The sequence below is a fragment of the Onychostoma macrolepis genome, chromosome 04 (genome assembly GCF_012432095.1).
Source record: "Onychostoma macrolepis isolate SWU-2019 chromosome 04, ASM1243209v1, whole genome shotgun sequence".
In the NCBI taxonomy this organism is placed as follows: domain Eukaryota; kingdom Metazoa; phylum Chordata; class Actinopteri; order Cypriniformes; family Cyprinidae; genus Onychostoma; species Onychostoma macrolepis.
Window position 1 is genome coordinate 254329 of NC_081158.1, and position 21821 is coordinate 276149.

Here is a 21821-nt window from a genome sequence, read left to right on the forward strand (position 1 = left end):
GTTTTAACCAGTGTTTATCTGATATTACTCACTGTCTAAAATGTTGTTTTCTTTACACCAAAGTGTTTTTTTTATTATTCTGTGAATCTACGGTGTAATTTCACTGTATAATTCTTATAGAGTAACTTGAAGAGAATAATCTAAGTTGGGTAATTTTCTTATTTTTCCTTTGACTATTGTCTTACGTATTATTATCATTTGTGCTCAGTGGTGTTCCCACCGACCGCTGTAAACGCTTTTAATTAACAAAACAGCAGTCAGATAAAACCACTTACAAACAAAATTAACCTGTTGCCGTGTGTGCTGTTTTTTTCTTTTCACCCGCTACATATATATATATATATATATACACACACAGTCATGGCCAAAAATATCAGCACCCTTGCAATTCTGTCAGAAAATGCAAACCTTCTCAGAAAATTGTTGCAGTTGCACGTGTTTATTTATTTATTTTTTTGCACTGGAACAACACAAAAAAACAGAGAAGAAAAGTCAAATCTGATACAATTCCACACATAACTCAAAAAATGCACTGCACAAAATTATTGGCAACTTAATAATAGTCTTTTACCAATAAGCTCTACTTTTGTCTCATCTGTCCACAGTACATTCTCCTAGAAGGATTGTGGTTTTGTCACAGAAGTTTTGGCAAACTCCAGTCTTGCTTTTTTCTGCCTTTGTGTCAGCAGTGGTGTCCTCCTGGGTCTCCTACCATAGCGTACCACTCCTACCATTCAGATGGCGAGGGATAGTGCGAGCTGACACTGTTGTACCCTGTGTCTGCAGATCAGCTTGAATTTGTTTGGAAGTTAATCGGGGTTCTTTATCCACCATTCAAATAATCCTTGGTTGTAATTTTTCATTAATTTTGCTCATCCGTCCACGTCCAGGGAGGTTAGCTACAGTGCCATGGGCTGTAAACCTCTTGATGATATTGCACACAGTGGACACTAGGGGTGGGCGTATCGATCCTAATATCGATACCAATGTCGGTATTGGTATCGGATCGATACTAGCCTGATAAGATCGGTATTTTAGGTTATTTTTTTCTAATACGTTCAACAAACTGTAGACATGTCTGTGAGTGTATATTCCGCTCTTTTCACATCTTGTATGCAAACATCGCTGCTCCTCCCCTGCTACGCTGTATCGGTATCGGAATCAGTATCGGTGATAATGGCCCTGTATTTACTCGGTATCGGATCGATACCAACATTTGCAGTATCGCTCACCCCTAGTGGACACAGGAACATTAAGATCTCTGGAGATGGACTTGTAGCCTTGAGATTGTCCATGTTTTTCCACAATTTTTTCTCTCAAATCCACAGACAACTCTTTACACTTCTTTCTTTTCTCCATGCTCAGTGTGACACACAACACAAAGGTTGAGTCAACTTTTGTGCAAACAAAAACAATAAGCATGTGAATACCAAAACATTTGCAATTGGAATAATTTTCTGAGAGAAGTGTTGCATTTTCTGACAGAATTGCAAGGGTGCCGATATTTTTGGCCATGATTGTATATATAATCATATGCAGGTTTATATACATTTATATGCATAATAATAAGCACTATGTTGCAACAGTTCTGATTTAAGATTCACTAGATTTAGAATATTACATTTAGGTTTTTTTTCAATAAATAATTAAATTTAATAATTGCAGTAAATATGGTTAAGATTGTGATACAACTAGTAACTGTTGAAATTACTGTTAATTTTGCTACTGCATCATTCAGTTTTCTTAATAAGGTTCTCTGCCGAAGTTAATTAAGAAATAAAACAATTGTGAAGACAGAGTGAAACACAAGTCAAAAGTTTGTCTTTGTCTTGCTTTTTATTCTCTGCTGAGAAACACAGAAGTCTGTGAGCAAAGAGATAACACACAAAGCTCACAGCAGCTTATAAAGGTACTTGTAATACATTTCTTGAGATAAGAAGATAAGAAGATAATAAGAGTCCCTTGGGCCTCACTTCTCAACCAACCAGGAGGCTGCCTTGAGAGTCGCCCTCATCATGCCATTCTGTATCTGCTACATATTACCAATTTCCAAGGATTTCAACATTTTTCCATTTTCTAAATCTGTTACCAGCAGGCAGACAGGTATACATCCATGTCAGAATCTCACGCTACTAAGTGGGCCCTAGGGCTGTTACACAAGAAGACCCGTTTTTCCCCATTGATCACACACATATACTCACCCTATAGAATAAATCATACTGACTACTTAAATCTTATAGATTACTGAATATTGATTACTAATATATTGAAATATAAAAAAATTCCACTACAGTACATATTTACAGCTGGGATTACACTATTTGCATGGGATTAGCATAACCCAAAGTAATTTTTCCGGATCTTTCTAGATAATGTCACCGTGATCTTTACTGACCTTGTACGTAATGATGTAATACTGGTAATACTTACTTCATTGCACCTCTCCATGTAAAACTAGTACTGTCCGAATAAGACTTAAAGAACACAATCAGTTTCTCACATTTACATGATTTTTCATATGAATGTGTTAATGTGATGTTTTAATTAGATTGATCACAACTGAATTGTCTTTCTTCAGAGGGAATGTGCAGATAACTGTTGAAATTAACATTTTCCTCAGTGTGACATGAGGTTTGGAAATTCTTTCCAGAAGGAGTTTGCAAGTGCCGTTTCAGGTCTGTGTGATATGTGAAACTCATGTCACACTGGAGACACTTGTAAGGCTTCTCTCCAGTGTGAACTCTCATGTGAATCTTAAGGTTTCCTTTAGCTGTGAAGCTCTTTCCACACTGAGGGCAGGTGAAAGGCTTCTCTCCAGTGTGAACTCTCATGTGATTCTCAAAGTTTCCTTTGTGTGAGAAACTCTTTCCACACTGCTGACATATAAAACAGTTCTCTCCTGAGTGACTCCTCATGTGAAGATCAAGGTGTCCTTTACACCTGAAACTCTTTTCACACTGATCACAAATAAACGGCTTCTCTCCCGTGTGAATTGTCATGTGGCCATTGAGGTACTTTTTGTGTTTAAAACTTTTCCACATTGAGAGCATGTGAATGTCTTCTCTCCAGTGTGAATTCCTGTGTGAAATGTAAGATTTTCTTTTCTTTTGTAGCTCTTCCCACACAGTTTGCAGGTGTAAGGCTTCTCTCCAGTGTGAACACTCATGTGGTATTTCAGATTTTCTTTTCTTGTGTAGCTCTTCCCACACAGTTTGCAGGTGTAAGGCTTCTCTCCAGTGTGAGTCGTGGCGTGGGAATTAAGGTGCCTTTTCTCTTTAAAACTTTTTCCACACTGAGAGCATTTGAATGGCTTCTTTCCATTGTGAATTCTCATGTGAACGTTAAGATTTAGTTTTTGAGAAACTCTTCCCACACAGTTTGCAGGTGTAAGGCTTCTCTCCAGTGTGGACTCTCATCTGGAATTCAAGGTATCTTGTTTCTGTTTTTTGAGTCGGAGTAAGTAAAAGATTTTTCCCCAGTCGTGAAATCATGACGTTTGTCATAATGATTTTCTCTTCCATTACATTCAGTTCTTGACTCTCCTCTTTCAACAGCATCGGGTCTAAGGTGAAAGGAAATAACAACAAGTTAACACCAGTTTAACAGCACCAAGACATGAAAGCTTTTAGACAGTAAAACATCAAATTTAACCACTAGATTCTATAACCCGAATTCGGAAATGTTGGAATGTTTTTTTTTTTATTATTCTGTGAATCTACGGTGTAATTTCACTGTATAATTCTTATAGAGTAACTTGAAGAGAATAATCTAAGTTGGGTAATTTTCTTATTTTTCCTTTGACTATTGTCTTACGTATTATTATCATTTGTGCTCAGTGGTGTTCCCACCGACCGCTGTAAACGCTTTTAATTAACAAAACAGCAGTCAGATAAAACCACTTACAAACAAAATTAACCTGTTGCCGTGTGTGCTGTTTTTTCTTTTCACCCGCTACATATATATATATATGTGGCCAGGTTGTAGAACAAGGCACTGTTTCTGTATTGTTGCAAAATGTTCGTGGCTCCTTTAAGAGATTCCCTTTCTCTACTCATGAGATCTCCTGAATGAATGTGCGTGACCAAAACAGCCATTTTGCCATAATTCGATGAAGCAGCCAAATGCGACGTTAATCGTGTGGCATCGGGGAGATTTATTGTGAAGTAATGCTGTCTTCCTGGGTAAATATTACTGAAAAACCTCTTTGATATCTGTGGGAACCAGAGACCTGTCTGAGTGAATTTTTGATGTGTAAATCTTCGTAGATGAGATCGGAGTTTGTGGGTTCCACGTGGACCTCGTGATGAGTGATAGTGGAAATTTCCAGTGTAAGTTCAGTATTTCTCGTTACATTCATGTTAACATCTGGAAATGTACAAATGCTATCGATCCTGTTAAATTTGTGTTTTAATACTTAACAACGTGTGCTTATGTGAAAATGTGGTTATTGGGAGAGCACCGTAAGATGACTTTATTAATGCGTTTCATTTATCTCTTCTTTGTACCATAGCACTACCGTATTCTTGACTGTGTCAGTACCTTATTTCGTACTGTGTTTGTATAAGGATTCAGTATCTTGGGGAAACAAAAATGGTTCTTTAAGTTTCTTTGTACTTTGTCTATACGGCCTGATCAAGTGTGTAAGATAATTTTTTGGTTGTCCTCCCTCCAGAGAAACTTAATAGGGAGTGTGTATACTGGTTTTTAACCAGTGTTTATCTGATATTACTCACTGTCTAAAATGTTGTTTTCTTTACACCAAAGTGTTTTTTTTTTTTATTATTCTGTGAATCTACGGTGTAATTTCACTGTATAATTCTTATAGAGTAACTTGAAGAGAATAATCTAAGTTGGGTAATTTTCTTATTTTTCCTTTGACTATTGTCTTACGTATTATTATCATTTGTGCTCAGTGGTGTTCCCACCGACCGCTGTAAACGCTTTTAATTAACAAAACAGCAGTCAGATAAAACCACTTACAAACAAAATTAACCTGTTGCCGTGTGTGCTGTTTTTTCTTTTCACCCGCTACATATATATATATATATATATATATATATATATATATATATATATATATATATATATATATATATATATATATATTTGTGTGTGTGTGTGTGTGTATATATATATATTTGTGTGTGTGTGTATATATATATATATATACACACACAGTCATGGCCAAAAATATCAGCACCCTTGCAATTCTGTAAAACAACGTTCCTCAACTTCAAATTGCAAAGGCTTTGCAAATCTCATCATCTACAGTGCATAACATCATCAAAAGATTCAGAGAAACTGGAGAAATCTGTGCATAAGGGACAAGACCAAGAGCTTTGTTGGATGCCGGTGGTCTTGGGCCCTCAGGCGACACTGCATCACTCATCAGCATGATTCTGTCATTGACATTACTAAATGGGCCCAGGAATACTTCCAGAAACCACTGTCGGTAAACAAAATCTGCCGTGCCATCTGCAGATGCCAACTAAAAGCTCTATCATGCAAAAAGGAAGTCATATGTGAACATGGTCCAGAAGCGCCATAGTATCCTGTGGGCCAAGGCTCATTTAAAATGGACTGTTTCAAAGTGGAAAAGTGTTCTTCAGGTGGTTTTACATTTGCTCCAGATGGGAGTGGGAGATCAAAAATACACAGCAGTTACCGGGGTTTAACAAGAAGAATGCAGTCAACAATAATGATGTGTGTTTCACGATCAAATAATTTTTTGAACCAAATCAGTTCACCAAATCGGACTGAATCGTTCAAATCACAACTATACCAATCACCAGTTCACTGAAGCGAGAACTGTTTCTTTCAGACACGTTCAATACTGAGAACCGATGAGCTGATGATACTGAGCATGCTTGTAATTTTCTCAGAGGGATGAAAAGCATTTTTCTTAAATGTTTTGTTGAACATCAGAAAGTGTAACAAAATAAAACAGCTTACTTAATTTCTAAATAATTTAATATAAATCTTGACATAAATGTTTGCCAAGGTTTTATGGGTGCAAAGTAAATGTTTATTTGTTAATCAGTAGAAACCTATTAAACATACTGGAGAGATGCTTCAACTTTTGTCTGTTTCAAGTTGCAGCAGTTCTCAGCTCAGTTGACTTGCACATACTGCTACAGCGGATCTCGATTCAAGAACCGGTTGCAGTAGTTTTGAATCACCAGAACACTAAATGGAGAACTTTTTCTTCGGACCCGTTCAATATTGAGCATGCGTGAAGCTAGCACTGACTGAACCCAACTGTTTCTGCAGATCAGCTTGAATTTGTTTGGAAGTTAATCGGGTTCTTTATCCACCATTCAAATAATCCTTGGTTGTAATTTTTCATTAATTTTGCTCATCCGTCCACGTCCAGGAGGTTAGCTACAGTGCCATGGGCTGTAAACCTCTTGATGATATTGCACACAGTGGACACTAGGGGTGGGCGATCGATCCTAATATCGATACCAATGTCGGTATTGGTATCGGATCGATACTAGCCTGATAAGATCGGTATTTTAGGTTATTTTTTCTAATACGTTCAACAAACTGTAGACATGTCTGTGAGTGTATATTCCGCTCTTTTCACATCTTGTATGCAAACATCGCTGCTCCTCCCTGCTACGCTGTATCGGTATCGGAATCAGTATCGGTGATAATGGCCCTGTATTTACTCGGTATCGGATCGATACCAACATTTGCAGTATCGCTCACCCCTAGTGGACACAGGAACATTAAGATCTCTGGAGATGGACTTGTAGCCTTGAGATTGTCCATGTTTTTCCACAATTTTTTCTCTCAAATCCACAGACAACTCTTTACACTTCTTTCTTTTCTCCATGCTCAGTGTGACACACAACACAAAGGTTGAGTCAACTTTTGTGCAAACAAAAACAATAAGCACGTGAATACCAAAACATTTGCAATTGGAATAATTTTCTGAGAAGTGTTGCATTTTCTGACAGAATTGCAAGGGTGCCGATATTTTTGGCCATGACTGTATATATAATCATATGCAGGTTTATATACATTTATATGTATAATAATAAGCACTGTGTTGCAACAGTTCTGATTTAAGATACACTAGATTTAGAATATTAAATTTAATAATTGCAGTAAATATGGTTAAGATTGTGATACAACTAGTAACTGTTGAAATTACTGTTAATTTTGCTACTGCATCATTCAGTTTTCTTAATAAGGTTCTCTGCCAAAGTTAATTAAGAAATAAAACAATTGTGAAGACAGAGTGAAACACAAGTCAAAAGTTTGTCTTTGTCTTGCTTTTTATTCTCTGCTGAGAAACACAGAAGTCTGTGAGCAAAGAGATAACACACAAAGCTCACAGCAGCTTATAAAGGTACTTGTAATACATTTCTTGAGATAAGAAGATAATAAGAGTCCCTTGGGCCTCACTTCTCAACCAACCAGGAGGCTGCCTTGAGAGTCGCCCTCATCATGCCATTCTGTATCTGCTACATTTTACCAATTTCCAAGGATTTCAACATTTTTCCATTTTCTAAATCTGTTACCAGCAGGCAGACAGGTATACATCCATGTCAAAATCTCACGCTACTAAGTGGGCCCTAGGGCTGTTACACAAGAAGACCTGTTTTTCCCCATTGATCACACACACATATATGCACCCTATAGAATAAATCATACTGACTACTTAAATCTTATAGATTACTGAATATTGATTACTAATATATTGAAATATAAAAAATTTCCACTACAGTACATATTTACAGCTGGTCTATTTGCATGGGATTAGCATTATCCAAGGTAATTTTTCCAGATCTTTCTAGATAATGTCACCGTGATCTTTACTGACCTTGTACGTAATGATGTAATACTGGTAATACTTACTTCATTGCACCTCTCCATGTAAAACTAGTCCTGTCCGAATAAGACTTAAAGAACACAATCAGTTTCTCACATTTACATGATTTTTCATATGAATGTGTTAATGTGATGTTTTAATTAGATTGATCACAACTGAATTGTCTTTCTTCAGAGGGAATGTGCAGATAACTGTTGAAATTAACATTTTCCTCAGTGTGACATGAGGTTTGGAAATTCTTTCCAGAAGGAGTTTGCAAGTGCCGTTTCAGGTCTGTGTGATATGTGAAACTCATGTCACACTGGAGACACTTGTAAGGCTTCTCTCCAGTGTGAACTCTCATGTGAATCTTAAGGTTTCCTTTAGCTGTGAAGCTCTTTCCACACTGAGGGCAGGTGAAAGGCTTCTCTCCAGTGTGAACTCTCATGTGATTCTCAAAGTTTCCTTTGTGTGAGAAACTCTTTCCACACTGCTGACATATAAAACAGTTCTCTCCTGAGTGACTCCTCATGTGAAGATCAAGGTGTCCTTTACACCTGAAACTCTTTTCACACTGATCACAAATAAACGGCTTCTCTCCCGTGTGAATTGTCATGTGGCCATTGAGGTACTTTTTGTGTTTAAAACTTTTTCCACATTGAGAGCATGTGAATGTCTTCTCTCCAGTGTGAATTCCTGTGTGAAATGTAAGATTTTCTTTTCTTTTGTAGCTCTTCCCACACAGTTTGCAGGTGTAAGGCTTCTCTCCAGTGTGAACACTCATGTGGTATTTCAGATTTTCTTTTCTTGTGTAGCTCTTCCCACACAGTTTGCAGGTGTAAGGCTTCTCTCCAGTGTGAGTCGTGACGTGGGAATTAAGGTGCCTTTTCTCTTTAAAACTTTTTCCACACTGAGAGCATTTGAATGGCTTCTTTCCATTGTGAATTCTCATGTGAACGTTAAGATTTAGTTTTTTTGAGAAACTCTTCCCACACAGTTTGCAGGTGTAAGGCTTCTCTCCAGTGTGGACTCTCATCTGGAATTCAAGGTATCTTGTTTCTGTTTTTTGAGTCGGCGAGTAAGTAAAAGATTTTTCCCCAGTCGTGAAATCATGACGTTTGTCATAATGATTTTTCTCTTCCATTACATTCAGTTCTTGACTCTCCTCTTTCAACGGCATCGGGTCTAAGGAGAAAGGAAATAACAACAAGTTAACACCAGTTTAACAGCACCAAGACATGAAAGCTTTTAGACAGTAAAACATGAAATTTAACCACTAGATTCTATAACCCGAATTCCGGAAATGTTGGAACGTTTTTTTTTTTTTATTTGAATAAAATGAAAACTAAAAGACTTTCAAATCACATGAGCCACTATTTTAATCACAATAGAACATAGAGAACATAACATGTTTAAATGGAGAAATGTTACACTTTCATCCACTAAATGAGCTCATTTCAAATTTGATGCCTGCTACAGGTCTCAAAAAAAGTTTACACGGGGGCAACAAAGGGCTGAAAAAGCAAGACATTTTGAAAAGATTCAACTGCGAGAACATTCATCAAGTTAATTGACATCAGGTCTGTAACATGATTAGCTATAAAAGGGATGTCTTAGAGAGGCAGAGTCTCTCAGAAGTAAAGATGGGCAGAGGCTCTACAATCTGTGAAAGAGTGCGTAAAAAGATTGTGGAATACTTTAAAAACAACGTTCCTCAACTTCAAATTGCAAAGGCTTTGCAAATCTCATCATCTACAGTGCATAACATCATCAAAAGATTCAGGGAAACTGGAGAAATCTGTGCGTAAGGGACAAGACCGAAGAGCTTTGTTGGATGCCGGTGGTCTTCGGGCCCTCAGACGACACTGCATCACTCATCAGCATGATTCTGTCATTGACATTACTAAATGGGCCCAGGAATACTTCCAGAAACCACTGTCGGTAAACAAAATCTGCCGTGCCATCTGCAGATGCCAACTAAAAGCTCTATCATGCAAAAAGGAAGTCATATGTGAACATGGTCCAGAAGCGCCATAGTATCCTGTGGGCCAAGGCTCATTTAAAATGGACTGTTTCAAAGTGGAAAAGTGTTCTTCAGGTGGTTTTACATTTGCTCCAGATGGGAGTGGGAGATCAAAAATACACAGCAGTTACCGGGTTTAACAAGAAGAATGCAGTCAACAATAATGATGTGTGTTTCACGATCAAATAATTTTTGAACCAAATCAGTTCACCAAATCGGACTGAATCGTTCAAATCACAACTATACCAATCACCAGTTCACTGAAGCGAGAACTGTTTCTTTCAGACACGTTCAATACTGAGAACCGATGAGCTGATGATACTGAGCATGCTTGTAATTTTCTCAGAGGGATGAAAAGCATTTTCTTAAATGTTTTGTTGAACATCAGAAAGTGTAACAAAATAAAACAGCTTACTTAATTTCTAAATAATTTAATATAAATCTTGACATAAATGTTTGCCAAGGTTTTATGGGTGCAAAGTAAATGTTTATTTGTTAATCAGTAGAAACCTATTAAACATACTGGAGAGATGCTTCAACTTTTGTCTGTTTCAAGTTGCAGCAGTTCTCAGCTCAGTTGACTTGCACATACTGCTACAGCGGATCTCGATTCAAGAACCGGTTGCAGTAGTTTTCGAATCACCAGAACACTAAATGGAGAACTTTTTCTTTCGGACCCGTTCAATATTGAGCATGCGTGAAGCTAGCACTGACTGAACCCAACTGTTTCTTATGGAGAACTGATGGTGTGCTGGTCAACCGATGACTTGAATGAGGGGGCAAATTTGACTAAATGTAGTTTAGTTTAATTTAGTTTTATTTAAAGTTTGACATGACAGGATATTGCAGCGCAAACGCTGAAATGTGTCAAACATACACAAACTCCAAGGCAATCATTTACCTGGTATAAAACAAGTAAAAAATAGCTGATCTACATAATACATTAATATACAAGCAAAACAAAAATAAATAAAAAACTAAAATATTTGTACAAATATAACACAGATACACAGAAAAGGCCTCCTAATCAAGCACCTATTAAGTTATCTATACAACATAACTTAATAGGTGCTTTGTATGCATGTAATGTATGTTTATTTAATAACAAATATACTGGAAAATTTATATAAAATTATGTGATGGTTGGAAATGAACATGGCTTTTGGTATGACGCACAATGTTATGACGCTTAAGCAGAATATGGCTAACGCGATAACTCGGTGAAAATAATTAATAATTCACTTTAAAAATAATAGTTCACATTTATATGTGTCACACTTAACAAACTCGGAGCGAGGAGGCATAGGAATTCATTCAATAAACAGACTTTAATTATCCAGTCACTTGGAACACAGGAATCGCAGGAGACACAGAACACACGTTTAAGACCTGACAAACACGAACTGAATGGACAAGACCTTAAATGACTAGACACACCTGAATCAAATGACATACTGAACGGGAGACAAAATCATTCCAGGGGCGTGACATATCGCCCCCTACTGGAAGGTGCGCAGCCAGAGGAGAGGAGTCCAGAGGCGATGGCGGGTTGACGCCCAAACAAGTCGGAGCCGGAGGGAGCCTGGTGGAGCTGGTGGATTGACGCGTGGAGGTGAGGGAGCTAGGAGCCACTGGGTCAATGGGCCTCGGAGGCTGGAGGCGGAGGTGAGGGATACTCCAGCCCCGGCGACGCTGGAGGATGGCAGTCCCGTGGGACTTGCCACCGTACAGATAGGGGGCTGAGGGCGAGCAGCTGTTCCTCAATCTTCGCTGATCTAAAGACATAAGTGGCGAAGTTTTTAATAACTGGCAAGATGTGGGAAAAGCCGTGTAAACAGGTTTCCTGCTGTTCCTCCAATCTGAGACAGTGACACCGCAAATATGCAAATAAGAACGTTAACCGGGGTTTAGGAATGTACAGTGTGAAACGTCTGTTAATGAATACCCAGGGTTAACAGTTAACCCCAGGCATAAGCCCTATTCGGACGGGACTAGTTTTCTAAACTACGTTTGAGTTTCGATTCTTATCACCTGACGTTTGCGATTTTCATGTACCAATTCAGACGGGACTAACATCTCTGTGTTTATTACAGAGGTGGGAGGGGCTGTTTTGTACATCTGGGCGTTTCAGAGGTCACCCGCTCTGTATGCGTGGATTGCGTAGTCATTCGGATTAATTACCATTAGTATAACAGTTTTACTACAAATACCATGGTGAAGCTATATGGCTAGTATAGCAAAACCATGTTAATGTGTGGTTGCTTTAGTTTTACTTTTAGTTATTTATTTGTAGTAAACCCGTGTTTAATTTTCATAAAGGTGCAATTAAAACATTATGTAATTAAGTGCAGAAATGAATGTAAAATAAACGTGCGTAATTTTACCTGACGCAGATATTACAATAGCCAGTCTGAATGGTTTACGTGATCTGGCTCTTGATTGTATTATTGTTTTTATTTATTTAACTTATTTTTTCATTGCCGGGAGGCAAATATATCAAACATGAGCGTGGTAAGAGCGTCTACGGTAATTCACGTTGGTCATCGTGTAATATTTCACCTCTTTTAGCTCAGCTTCAACCTTCTTTCTGCACGTATTGCACAGGTTTCGGATGGCTTGAGTAAACAACGTACGAGAAGGAATGCGATATCTTTTATCGAGCGTTAGGATAAGATTTTTAGAACCATTTTTTGTGACAGCGTTAATCAGCACCATATCTTTAGCCAGGTAACTTGCTATGACGTCTGTTATTTCGCCGTACCTTCGTGAAGATTTGACATGGGGTGTGCCACTTTCTAACGCTTGAGCAATTGAAGTTTACTTGGATGTCAGTCGCGGTGGTTGTGACGAAGTGTGTTCATCGGTGGGCCTTTTGGCCATGTCTGTGATACCTCTACAGTTGCTGATACAGGTTGGTTGTGTTGCCTCGCGAGGTCGACACAGACGTTCGGCAGGTTTTACAAAGTACTTGCCTTTCAAGTACATCAGAACGTCGACATCCAAAATAATTCCAAACATATGCAGTGCTTTTTCGTTTAGGTACCAAGTCGTCTGCAGGACTTTGCTCTTCTGCAGACACACTTTGTTGGGAAGTTGAACCGCTGCTCCCGCTCGCGCTCATCTTTTCCAAATGGCGTTATTTGACATTCAATCAGCACATTCAGTGTTAAAATGCCCCCCTATTATTTAAACTCTGCATCAAACGTAAAATGCGCATGAAGCAAACTGTCAAAAACTACGTAGATGCTTGTTACCATATTTGATAGTCCTTCATCGAAATAATCGCAGCTTTTGCTATTTGAAAATCGCACCCTTTCAAATCGCGATTTTGGTTTACAAACGATTAATCGTGCAGGCCTAGCAAATCCCCTACAGCCAACTTAAACTGGGATACACCTCGCTCTCCATCCTGCCTGCTTGCAGTCACTGACGAGTCCTTCATACTTGGATAGCTTCCTTTCAAAAGCTTCTTCCAAGCGATCTTCCCAAGAGACGGTCAGTTCCAGCAGCACAACTTGTTTTATGGATTCCTAAACGAGGATGATGTCTGTTCACAGAGTGGTAACTACAATGTGGCTAAGGAACTTCAGCTGTTTTCCTAGGTCCACTAGCAATTGCCAGTTAGTATGCCTGCAGATTCCCTTTTCGTTGAAGTAGGCTGCTCTCCAGCTCTGACGAATGTAATTCTCTGCTTGGAGGGTTGGGACCGCTTTGCCCTTTCAACTCCAGTGCTGATAACTTCAGCGATGGTCTTCAGGACTTGATCTTGCCTTCATCGGTACTGACTTTCTCCAAGTGCCTTTGGGCAGCAGCTGAAAATATGCTCCAGGTCTCCTCGCTTGGAGCACAATGGGCATGCTGGCGACTATACTTTTCCCCATGAGTGAAGATTTGATGGACTCGGCAGGACATCGTACACTGATAGGATGAGAAATTTAATACGGTGTGGCTCTGCCTTCCAAAGCTCCATCCAGGTAACTTTCCTATCGATTGCTTTCTCCCATCTTGTCCAGGCTCCTTGTTGTTTCATTCCCACTTCCCTGCAGGATCTAATCTCCTCCACAGTTGCTCTCATCTCCTCCTGAACAAGGCTGTTCCTTCCCTCTGCTGAGGTTCACGTGTGGCGCCGGAAAGGATCCCAGCCCCGCTCTGCCTTGTGTAACCACTTCCACCAGCCTACCAAGCTACACTTGAAAATGTATGAAATTATTAACCCTTTAACGTGTACGATCACACCGGTGTAATTAGAACGTTCAGTGCATCACGTCATCAACTGCTGAATTCAAATCTGCTTTCGCGCGTTGGCTGGTGCGGAGCCAGATCGGACCATAGGACGTGCTGAGCGCTTGTCATATTATCACAAATATTCAGTGTTTTCAACCATATAATGCTTATTTTAGGTTTCAGTTAAATACACATAAGTACTAGCAAAACCATACATTTATAGTTTGTAGATGTCTATGGAAGCAGCAATAATGATCCTTACAAATATAATCTGACGACATGTTTTATTTATATCATACACAGATTGTGTAGATAACTTCAAAGTTTTTCAACAAAACATTCAAGTCTCCCAGTCATTGACTTTTACTAAAATTATGTAATTTACAATCCAATGTTGTTAAAAAATTATTTAGATAAAACCAGATAAAAAAAACGTAGCATTTATACCTATAAACGCAGCCCGGGTCAAATTTACCCGCTATATAATGCATGTATTTTAGCGCGGTCATTTTCTTGCCGCTTATGTTTTAACATTGTACATTTCTAGGCAACACCTTTCTCTCACTGATTTAGCGGTTATCAGTTTAATAAATAAAGTCAAAATGACTAAAAGAAGGCGATTTATGGAAGGAAACATTAAATACTATGAGTGATGGAGAGTCTGATGGTAAGTTATGCGTCCTGGGTCGGCTCAGCATCTGACAGCTCATCTGACAGTGATCCAGACATCATATTTAGATGTTTTAGCCTAATGTTACTCATAATTGGTCAAACTTTGGTTTTATTATTTAATTTTTGTCTTGCCATATCGTTTATTGTTCGCTACTGTGTTGCTATTTATTCTAGTCTGGCCGTTTCCTGAAGAAAAAAATAATAATCTATAATGTAATGAATAAAACCTTTTTTTTTTTGATAACCCGAAGTTTATTGGTGTTGTTCTCTTATTAAAATTATAAATGATATAACTAAACAAATTGATAATTGGGCCTAGGTGAAGCTGTGCGCTTGAATTTGTCATAGCATCATCCTATGCAGCGTGGTGAATTATTATTGTCTATAAGCTATTTCAGTAATTTAAATAACATGGGTTATCCTAATATACTGATTAATGACATTGTATTATAATATTACACCACCCAAATATTTACTCCCTTCTAATTTTCGTTGTCAGTGCAGGCTTTTTTTTTTAGCTTACTGACCATTATGGATTAGTGTAGGCTGCATTAAAAAGTCTTGAACATAAAACAACAGGGTAAAAATATAGTTGACGACTACACAATCATTTCATGACTCTAGACATTTCTTTGTGAAGACAGTGGCATAATACAGTGAAATAATATGTTCTTTAGCCATATAAAAACAGTTGCCATGTGCGTGGGTAAAATTTACTGGTAAATTACAGACAGACCTCAAACCTTCACTCACCTATAACAATATTAGACAAATACATACTGTCCTCTGAACTACGTTCAGTTTTCCAGAACAGTTTTTGAAGAAAATTTCTGAATCGGAATATTGTTAAGCTTTTATGTGTCAAACAAAAAGGTGACAAAAATAAAATAAAGCAATAAGCCCAGTGAAGCTGTGGTGAACTTATAACAGCTAAGGGGCATTGTTAGGTATGAATTTATAACGCTTAGCTGTTATACATTTTATAAAACGGTTATTCCATATACATAACAAGATTTCACAAAATAACACAAAAGCAAATAAAACAAATAAATTATAATGTATTGATGTTAATAAAAACATTATTCTTCTGCCAAACAATGTAGTTCCTCAGAAACGGTTGTGGTTGCAAAAAAGTGGTTGCTGAGCAACACACAGATGCATAAACAAAGAGGTGTATGTTTGCAGAGTAATTTACAACAGCTTCGAACGCAGCTCAACCAATCAGAATCAAGGACCGGAACTATGCGTTTTATAAACAGCATTTATTACTTTTCTTTCTCAAAAGGAGAAAGTGATTTTACACCTTGTTTTGTTTAGTTATTATTTTGGGAAGTAAATGTGTTTTAGTCCGTATGGACAGAAATAAAGTAATGATTACAAGACCCCAATGTGATCAAATTTTAGCATTTTAGGACGACAAAAATTCAATTATAGACAACAAATGTAAAGTTAATCACATTTCATAGTTTGCATTTTGCTAAATAAACAACTGTTGGATACTTTTGCATAACTAAGTGAGAAAAATAATGCTTTTAGTTGTTTTTACTTTAGAAGTAGATATTGGGTTTAACGTTACACAGTTGTTTTGATTTGGCAATGTATTTATTGTTTTTCGTAATTTAATTCGTGATGTCATTCATTTTGTCAAGTGTTGTGTGTAGTAAATAATAGGGCTGGGACGATAAATCGATGCAGAATCGATTCGTGGATCAATTCTGAGATTTTCCAAATGCATGACGATTCTCTCTGGAATGGATTCTGAGCTTAGATTTAAACAGCAGATGGCGCTCTACGCTAGTTTTTATCCGCACACTCAAATGGTGATATGTGCGTTCGGCTGAGTCTGTAATCTCACCTCGGCTCAGAATGCTTTTATGACGCGAGATTAATGTAAACACAGCCCACTGTGAACACCCTTGTAATTTGCTTCAACCTTTTCGAATTTTATTAATGATTATTTAAGGTTCAAGTATGTGTAAGGATTTGGAAACAAGCAGAGTACAACTGTTTCTAAAGCATGCTGCGCCATCTGCTGTTCAAAACTAAGTTCAGAATCGACTTAAGAAAGAATTGCGATGTATTCGGAAAATCTCAGAATAGATGCTGAATCATTTCTCGATTCGCGATACATTGATTTATTTTCCCAGCCCTCGTAAATAAAGAGATTCATGATGCAGAATGACCGAAGAAAGACTTAGTATGAAACCAACCTGTTTGTTCCTCCGTATCTTCATTTTTGACTCTGAAAGCTTCTTTAATCTTCACATCTTCCCTCTCCTCTTTAATTATTACCATCTCTGTTTGTTCCTCAGTATCTTCATGTTTGACTCTAAAATCTTCAATCGTCACCTCTTCCCTCTTCTCTTTAATAAACAACATCTCTGTTCGTTGCTCAGCATCTTCAAGTTTGACTCTGAAATCTTCTTCAATCTTCACGTCTTCACTCTCGACTTTAATAAACGCCATCTTTATAACAGTGTCACGTGGATCTCAGTCGCTTCAGCAGGAGTTTTTCTGTGTGTTTAAGATGAGAATAATTAACAGACAGATCTCTGTGTGCGTCTCAATCAGCTCTAGTTCAGTAGCACACTAGTAAGAGAGTCAGTCAGAGTGAGGCTGGGAGTGAGGCAAACGTTTGATATTTATGATTTGAGTTCAGCGATGCTCCGTCTCGATCGGGAGCAGATAAATAATCGTAATGACTAGGGATGGGTACCGAGGACCGGTATTTTTTGGACCGGTATGTAATTGGGTCAATACCGGACTACCGATAAGCTTCAGCACAAACGATACTGTTATCGATACTTGCGTTGTTTTATCTTCGTATACTTCAATGATAATGACAAATTAGAAGCTGCCGTTGTTAATTAATTCAGCGGTAGAGTTACACTAACGAGACACTGCACTTATTCACAATCACAAAAGTACATTATTTGCATGTGCTTTACAGCCTTGCCGGTTAAACATTTCATTCGCGTGCTGTTCTGACATCCGCTTATTCAGAGCATGTACACCTGAAGCGTGTGTACACTAAAAGACCGGTCAAACAGCACATGATTATTTAGTTATCTTAGTTATCATCTGATTGTGCTAATACTGTCAAAAACATACAAGGTTTACATATAAACACAGTTAGTTATGTCTAAAGTGAATGTAAACAGTTGAGAGAGAAACAGATGCGTGCAGGTCTTAAAGGGACAGAACTCAACATGCTGCGATTGTAATTAAAGGGAGTTCACCCAAAAATTATATCACTGTCATGTTGTACCAAACCTGAATTAATTTTTATTTTTGTGCTGAACACAAAAGAAGATATTTTGAAGAATGTGGGTAACCAAACATGTGCTGGTCCCCACTGACTTGGATAGTATAGGAAAAAATATGGAAGTCACTGGGGACCAGCAACTGTTTGGTTTCCCACATTCTTCAACATAACCTTTGTGTTTAACAGAAGAAAGAAACTCATTCAGGTTTAAAACAACCTTGCCTTGTCTAAATGATGACACAGTTTTCATTTATGGGTGAACTATTCCTTTAATATTAATAAAATAAAACACAAAGAGAAAAATCTATGAATCTCGAGAAACTCACTGCTCCTGACTGAAGAACTTTAATACAGTTGCTAAAGTTCAGCAGTAATAAAATAACTTCAAATTTTCAACGACTTTTCTCATCATATCTTTTTACACCAAATAGTATCGATAACAGTATCAGTATCGATAAAATGTAAATGATACCCATCCCTAGTAATGACACCACACAATAGTGGATTTTTTGGACAAAAAATTGTTTGCGACAAGCCTCGAATCGGGCCACATCCCCTGATCGTTCGGGGATGCATATCAGGCTTAAAATCAGCCTTAAAATAGTCTAGTGTGCGGCCCACCTTAAAGGACTTAAATGACCTGATTAGACAAAAACACTCAAAACTAGCACTGCAAGAAATAAAAGAAAGATCATACAGACATTTCATATATGTGCACTTCTAATTTACATTTATCTTGTGTTGATTTGTAGATTATGTTTAATAGATTAGACTTACATGGAAACTGTCAGTTGATTTGTAGAAGCTGAATTACACACAGGGGCAGATCTAGAACATTATTGACAGGGTGGCATGAGGTCTACGAGGTGGCAACACCAAAGCAAGTGTAGTTTTGGGAATTTATGGCCTGATATACACCATTGTGTTCACAAATATTGCATTACCACAAAGTAATCATCTATACTGTTTTAAAATATATAACAAAATGAATAAATGAAAATAAATAACATTTAAATCTCCATGGGATCAAGACACTAAAAAAAAACCATGAAAAACATCAACAGATGCTAAATGTCTGAGCTTGTATCACTAAAGAAGATGAGCAGTTTTATTATTATTAAATAGCTACTTGGTTGGTTTAAATAATGTTTTAGTGCATGTTTATGAGCAACAAAGCTTTTGAATTTCTTAACATTAGAAAGAAATATATCAAAGCAGTGAGACTGGATCAGTTTTGCAAACAATGTTTGTGTTTCTGTTAACAGAGGTGTGTGATTCTTTAGCAGCACCCCAGCAACAGCACAGCAAGAGCCTAGCAACCACCCAGAATCTCCTAGCAACGCTTTAGCAAACACCCAGAACATCTCTCTATACTGACCTATCCGACCAAACTATTTATCTTTTTTAAACAAGACAAGCCAGCATATATTTTTCTTTCAAACTTTTCTTGTTATTAATCATTTTCTATAAACACAATTTCAAAACTATGCACCAACTTGCACAAAGCTCAAAGTTCCAGGTCAAAATAAAATATTCTAGTCAAAAATCTAATTTTCTTCTGTCTAAATCAGATGCAAACAGCTTATCATATAATACACAGACTACTTTCTTGACAAACAATTATGGGATGAATCTCTTACTTGCCATACAGTGTGTTTATGATGAACTGCTTCACTATATAGACAGATATGTCACAATATAAACATTGATTTATTTCTCAGAGATCAAACAGTGTGTTTATGATGCCCTGCTACACTATATAGACAGATATGTCACAATATAAACATTGATTTATTTCTCAGAGATCAAACAGTGTGTTTATGATGCCCTGCTACACTATATAGACAGATATGTCACAATATAAACATCGATTTATTTCTCAGAGATCAAACAGTGTGTTTATGATGCCCTGCTACACTATACAGGGAGCTAAATGAGATGCATCTGTTCTGGTACTCATGTGTGGATGTGCTTTACTATAAAAAACTGTGTGCATTCCTGTTATTAGATAGATTGTAGCATTACATATAAAAAAAAAGTTGAATTGATGTAAACACTTTAAAAGATTAAAAACAAACCTTTCTTCAGCAGAAACAAAGATGCAGGAGTTTGGCGCAGACTTATGACGTCACACCGCCCCACCAAAATAAAAGTCCTGGTCACACAAAACATAAATTCACATACAGAAAACACATTAAAACAATAAGATAAAGGATTGAATCAAAGGATAAACCACAGATTCAGAAAGTTATCAATATCAGATTTTTTTCTCATATTTAAATGTAATCAAGTGTGAAGTGATCGCAATTACGACAACAACTACAGAGCATTTGTGAGATTCTCAATCATGAACAAAGTCAGGTATCTTGATCTTCATAATACAAAGTTTAAACTTTGTTTTGTTAAAGTGTATTTTATTAAAGGACTGTAAAGGATTACATTGATGGTGGGTTTAAAACAATTGATTTTGACACTAAGTGGAAAACTTAAATTAAAATGGTCAAAAATTCTCATAAATAGTAATGAAATCTGTTTTACATTTCCCTTAATTAAATAATATTTAATAAAAAATGGCATGGAATTTATACTGAAATGTGACTAAATATCTTTTAAGCTCTCAGATTCAAAAACAAGTTTTCATTTATTATAAAATGATTTACACACATAATTTTACTCCTCATAATATCCCTCAGGAGTAAAATTACAGACACATCAAGAAAACAAACAAAGCTGTCTTCTGTAATGAATATGGTCTATCTTTGATCTTATTGATTTCAGTGGTAATGCACTTTTATATGAGCAATTGTGATTTTAATTCACGAAAGGAAAATAGTTATCTGATTAAATTCTTACATGTTGATTTTCTTTAATTGACAAAAATATTCAACTGTTACTCCTCATCTACCCTTATTAGTGAATGTGTTCAGTGTCTAAACACAAGATGCAGTGACCAGTTTACTAGAAACACTGTAACTCTGGAGAGAGGTCCATCACAGGGATACAGAAATACATACACACTACGGTGGCCCTTATCTGTGGACTTCTGAAATCTGCTCTCAGTTAATTACCCTTCATGAGAATGGAAACTAACCAAATTGTGTTGAGATTGGATTACATTTGGGGTCTGCTCAACAAAATTGAAATTCTGTCTTAATGAGCAAAACAGCAATTAATTATACAAGACCATTAAAGTGTGAATGAGGTTAAAAATGAGAACACAGAGGGGTGTTGTTAGAGCATTTGGGATAATGAAGACGAGGTGGTGTAGTATCTTCTTCAACGCACTTGAAGTTGACTCACATTTTGTCCCTGACGTCATCACATGCTGTACAGTACTGCATAATATATGCCTTGGGGTTGGTGACTTGGAAGATCCTGGACCTGAGGCAGCAGAAAGTGATGTGGAACCACTCGCTCGAATGGGCCCCGGGGATCCGAGAAACACACTCGCTCGCCAGATTTCTGCACCCAAGATCCAGCTACATGACCACAACTACTTTATTTCTTTTATCATTTTTGTTAATTGAAGAAAACTATTTGCTGCATATGTAAATAATCAAATGTTTAAAAGTGTAGTAGTAATTATATATTTGCAATGTAAATAGTGAAATGATCATCCAAAAGCAAAAATGCCATTTTCCTTTAAATCAAGAAAAAAATTGCAAAGTTGGTAGATAAATAGTCGCAAAGAAATAATGAACTTGTTTACTTTCTTTTTTTTCTGCAATTACTGTAAAAAGCCAAGAAAGAAACTAGGAAGGGGGAAAAAAGAAGAATTTCTTTATGATATTATTGCAGGAACTACATTAAGTTCGATT

At 37.2% G+C, this 21821-nt stretch overlaps 1 pseudogene; it reads right to left on the reverse strand.

The window, feature by feature from the left end:
• Positions 1–1760: 1760 nt before the first annotated feature.
• On the reverse strand, positions 1761–21485 carry LOC131539152 (zinc finger protein 665-like; annotated as a pseudogene).
• Positions 21486–21821: the final 336 nt, after the last annotated feature.